Source organism: Notothenia coriiceps, unplaced genomic scaffold, assembly GCF_000735185.1.
Source record: "Notothenia coriiceps isolate Sejong01 unplaced genomic scaffold, NC01 NC01_scaffold00007259, whole genome shotgun sequence".
NCBI lineage: Eukaryota > Metazoa > Chordata > Actinopteri > Perciformes > Nototheniidae > Notothenia > Notothenia coriiceps.
This window is the reverse complement of record NW_011339960.1, coordinates 1-5,690: the sequence shown is the minus strand read 5'-3', so window position 1 is coordinate 5,690 and position 5,690 is coordinate 1. Positions and strand designations below refer to the sequence as shown.

Genomic DNA, 5,690 nt, shown 5'->3' with positions numbered 1-5,690 from the left:
AAAATGCACGGATTATGATTATTATTATTCCCACTCCGATCAGGGCACTAGGTCCACCGTTTCCCCGCAGCGAGGCTCCTCCTGTTGACAGTTTACGTGGGCTGGGCTGGGCTGGTTGCAGTGGCGGACTGGCCATCGGGACGAATCCCGATGGGCCGGTACCGAAGTGGGCCGGTCGGATAAATCACTACCACATCCCCCACTCCCCCCGTTGACAATTTACTAGTTGTACCGAAGTGGGCCGGTCGAGAGTCCCGGGCTGATTTTTAGTCCCAGTCCACCACTGGCTACATGACCGTATGATCGCCCATATTGACGCACCTAAACTTCTAACAGATACAAAATAAACCGATCCTTCAGCCTCATATGAGCTCTCAGACACGTTCAAAATTAAACTGTCATCGCTGTCTGAGCTTGCTGCTGTGTGCCCCATCGTGCGTTTACATGCAGATGCTGGGATCCTGAACGGTGCAGCTGGAGCGCTGTGCCCGCATTGACGTCACCCATAATTTGGCGGGACTTGAAGAATCCCCGAGAAGATCCAGGAAATGGTCAACATTGAAGGGCAGATTAATGGTTATCAAAGTACAAATATCCAAAATCAGTTCAGTAACGGTTTTCAAGGGGACAATATTTACTCAAATTGATGGGTTTGGATGATGGGGGAAAATCGTGTCACAGGCTCTTTAAGACAGTGAGAGGGAGGGGCATGATCGGGTTTTGTCCCACATGGCTCTAAACAGCTCAATAGGCACACACTGTACTGTAGACACTAATTAGAAATACACATACTAAAACAGCAATGTACGGACGAATCAGATGATTAAACATTATCTTAAAATATATTTTATATCTTTTATTTATTTGTTGTAATCATTATTTGTAATACTTTCTGCTGACACTAGGTGGGGCTGTGTTTTGCACTGAGAACTGTACACTGTAAACAATACAACCTAGACACCATGACGTTTGAAAGAAAATCTAAAATGTGTGCCCTTTTAAAACATTCACTCACAGTTTATTGGATGTCAGACCCTTGTCAGTGGTTTCCAGGTGGCCCAAGATCAGTTATACTGTCATACAACAAGATTGTAATGAACATTGTTGATGTTTCAATATCCTTCTCATCAATCACTCAGTTACTACGGCTGAGAGACTTTCCTCTCATCAGTCTCACTGAGTTCCAGGTCTGGCAGGAAGGACGCAGTAGGGTCAGAGTCTCCCGCAGGACTCTTTTCCTCATCGTCCTCACTGTCTCCTGTACGGACAGCTGTAGTGACGGTTCATTCTCTTGAAGCACTCGGCCTTCTTCCACTCCTCTGTAATGCAATAGGGCTCCCCTGCCCGGTGGACAGAAAGTCAGGGAGGCAAGGGAATGAGGAGGATTTCCCCCTGAAATTATTCATGTTAATCCTTGCCTTAGGGAACGTTTTGAGACAAAAACATGGGCTAAATGTTTCAGTGCGGCAAAATATTAAAATACGGTCCCATTCTTTTCAAAATTGGGACTGCTTTGCAAGAATCTGCTACAGCACTATTAGCTGAGGAACCTTTGAACACGTTATCAACAAAAAAATATAGTTCCAAATCCTGAGAATAATCTGTTACAATGAAATGTAATGCCCTCTTTTTGACTGTTCAGTCACTTACACATATTGTAATGATTCACAACGGAGTAATAACATCTTCGAGACTTATCACAGGATGCAGCACTAATAAAAAAAAAAGAACAAGTAAAACAAAGACTCTGGCACTTAGAAACAAATGTAAGCCTTTATTGGAATTTTGCAAGGCATTAAATACACAAATCCCATTATTTTAATAATTTGGCATTTAATTATAAAAAACTTCTAGTCTAATACTGGTCTTACAGACGTTCTTATTTGTTTCATCTTTATAGCTCTTCTCTTTCACTGTATCACTGAGGTGGAATCCTGACATTGTGAAAGCAGATGGGAATTAAAAGTACTGTATGAAGAAGGGGGGACAGCAATGAGACGTGGGGAATAATAGGAGAACACCAACTCAAACTCAAGAAAATACTGCGTGTCAAAGCTGCATCGTGGGTTAAAACAGTCTTTCGTTGATATCTATTCATTTTTTACCCCTGATTTCCCAAGTTTTACATATAAAAAACTTTTGTATGAAATATAAACAAGCTCTTGCCGTGGTACACAGACATGTGCAGATAATAAAAGTAGACAATATTATGTTCTAAACTTGTCAATAATCTCAAGAGTCATGGGATCTGGCCTGGACTCGTGTTTGATAAACATAAATAATATGTTCTGCTGTCAGGAAATTACTTTCAATATTTGTATCAACATGCAAGTTCTCCACCAATGCTGCTTTATAGTCATCATAAACGTTATCATTATCACTCACTGCATGTTGCTCAACAGATCCAAAGGTTTTGGCTTTACGAACCATTTTCCCTCATTTTGACAAGAAAAAAAAACGGAAAGAAAGAAAATAGGAACATTCACAATACATTTCCAACCGGTCTGTGTTTGGTCTGGTCTCTCTTTTTATATTCTGGTTTCTCATCCCACACATCCAGAGCAGAATAAGTCATCAAAAGCACCTCCTGAGCCTGTCCTTAAACCGTCTAACGCCCCCCCAACCCCCAGAGTTAAGACATGACTCCGAACACAGGGTTGTGGCGGCAGATGCTCGGCCCGATCTCTTCGTAGTCCTTCTTGGTGTGGCACACCTGGTAGAATTCAGGCTGTGGAGGCAAAGCAAGATGAAGGTGAGCACACACAAGAGAACAGAAAGAAAACCCAGAAAGATCATTTACAGGGTTCCTGCAGGTTTCGCCAACTCAAATTTAAGACTTTTTAAGACCTTTTTAAGACCACTTTGAATATAATTTAAGACCTATTTCACGGCAATAAAGTATGAAGGAAAATTGCTATTAAAGAAGAAATACGTCCCATAATTACATACAAAGTAAATTTATTCATGTTCAACATAAGAACAACGACTGAACATAACAGCATAACAGTACACAGAACTATGTTAGCGTGTTAGACAAAAAGTGTCAATGTGTGTGTGTGTGTGTGTTAGGGCTGTGCAATTAATCGTATTTTAATCGCAATTATGATTTTGGCCTGCCACAATTACGAAAACAACATAATCGAAAAAAACGATTATTTTGCTTTGCTAGGTTGTGATAGTGCTACTAGAACATATTTTGATCTAATTAATTTTTGTCTAATTTATTTATCATATTTATATATGTTAAGTAGCTTGTGGAAGTGCGCTCCAAAATATTTGTTGATCTTATTTATTGGTATTTATTATTTTTATATTATTTATTTAAATATATCATTTATTTAATACATTTTTGAATTGGTTTTCCAGTTGAATTATACGTTCAGGCTAATCAACAGTTAAACAGATACTGTTCAAATTATTATTTGTTTTAAAGTTCAATAAATGGCTGTTTTCAAAGTCAATGAATAATTGTATTTAGTAATCATGATATTAATTATTGACCAACATAATCGTGATTATTGCCATAATCGAGCAGCCTGTGTGTGTGAGAGAGAGAGAGAGAGAGAGAGAGAGAGAGAGAGAGAGAGAGAGAGAGTGAGAGTGAGAGTGAGAGAGAGAGAGAGAAACAAGAGCTATATTCAGAGCTCTGCTGCCTTGGCTACACTATTTCATCGTTGCTGTTGTATAATTGGTGTTTAGCTATGGTATTTAGCGTCTACAGCACCTCCGCTTTTAGGGTTGACGTAGACCCAAATGTCGCCCGGAGGTCCCCCGGTGTTGTTGCGGGAGCTGCTGCACTAGCTAACGCTCCACTAGCTAACGCTACATTAGCCAAACAAACGCTAATCTCTTTTGCAAAAGGTGCAGCGGGCTTCAAACACGTTCCCCTCCACTGGTTTCAACCAAGTACTAAATTGGATGTTTTCCAACCAAATACGGTTGAACTGACACTTCCCCATATTAATTTGTAAGTAGATTCGAAGATACATGAGTTTCCGACTGCCGCTAGCTGAAGCTTGGTTGCTAGGTTACTAGCTGGCTGTTCTCCGATAAGGGGCCGGGGGAAACAAAGTTAGTGATTACTGGTTCCATGTTGATTTAATTCAATACAAATTGTTGGGGGGAACTGAAAGGCTCTTACCGTACTGGTTACTTTGCAGCCCGGACATTTCCCCCAAAACACATTTAGACGCTATCGCAACACAGAAATACCTTTCAAATCCGATCATTTTTAAGACCTTCTAAATCATATTTAAGACCTTTCTTATTTTTTTGGTCATATTTAAGACCTTTTTAAGGCCTTAAATTGAGATTATCAAATTTAAGACTTTTTATGACCCCGCGGGAACCCTGATTTAAAAAGCTGCATATATCTGCATATGTATCTTCTGCAGATGTTGTTGTTTTGTTTTGCTTAGGCCTGGAGGTTATTTTATTTATTATAAACAAAATGCTGCAGAGGGAAAACTGTCTTCGCCCTGCAGGATCTACTCAACTAACTGCAGTTCTATTGGAAAGCAATGTTAGAGTTACATTTAAATGTTGCTTTTCTACTGCAGCATACAGGTCTGCTCTGTATATTAAATTAAGTAAATATGATCTCTTGGCAGTCCTGTGTTTTTACTTAACATGAAAAAACAAGACTGATTTTAAGGTTAAGGTATGCTAAAGGTTAGGCAGCTTATTTCTAAAGAGTTGAACTTTGAATTAATTTTCTGACTCGAATAACTTCAACTTCCCGAGTCTATTTTCTTTTCTTTGTTTAATGACAGCACCCGGCATTAGAGACATACTGTATCTCTAGATGTAGCCATCTATCAATATAATGTTTTAACTGTTTTCATAAAGCTCAGATCTACTGCTCAATTCAATTACAGTACAACGATGGAACAGCATTGAAAGTTAAACAGGGCTCCACTTTTGTTAGAACACATTTTGTGGTAACCAGGCAACGCACGTCATTGGCCAATCATACACCTGTCCGCCCACTCAGAGGCGTGAACGCTAAAGGAGGATTTCTGATGCACTTCTGTCCTCTTTGCAAAATACTATAGGTATGTAACCTCCAAAAATACCTAAGAAATGTTTGTTGAGAACAAAACCAATCATGGTGACATAAACAATAAATGAAAAGGTAATGAATGACTTCTTTAGGTTCTCAAATATTTACTGACAATATTGTTGGAATTTTCTATACATCAAACTGCTTGGGTTTTGGGAGCTATTAATATAGGGCATAAAGTCCTGACTGAGAAACCTGGGAGCTGCTAAAAAGAGCAATTATTCTCATCAGGGAACAATTCTGTTCAATTCTAACATCAATTAGCCTTTTGTGGATCAACTGTCAGAAACCTTTGCTCAGTCATATTTCCTGCCGCTAAAATTATCAGCTTTACTCACACAAATAACCCATTGGGGGAGGGATAATGAACTGTCACGACCACCCACAGAATTCATTTTCACTCAGTAGGACTAAAATAAATGACACAGGAAATAAAGAGTGAACAAAAGTAGGGCCCGCCCTTCCATGTCACAGCAGATGAAAGCCATGGAGTTGGAGATTCTAAAAGTAGATGTGATGAAGTCTAACAGGAACATGTTCATAAAACAGTGATTGAAATACTTACAGTTGATGCTAACATTGATCCACCAAACCACACTGCATATCTCTGCATATGGTGAGTGATGAC

General features: G+C 39.4%; 1 long non-coding RNA gene across 1 annotated transcript; it reads right to left on the bottom strand.

Moving 5' to 3' along the window:
• Nucleotides 1-1,754: 1,754 nt before the first annotated feature.
• LOC104943957 (uncharacterized) lies at nucleotides 1,755-5,690 on the bottom strand. Its single transcript, XR_798177.1, has 2 exons — nucleotides 5,628-5,690; nucleotides 1,755-2,728 (listed from the first exon to the last, which is right to left on the bottom strand). It is a non-coding gene; the product is annotated as an uncharacterized lncRNA (long non-coding RNA).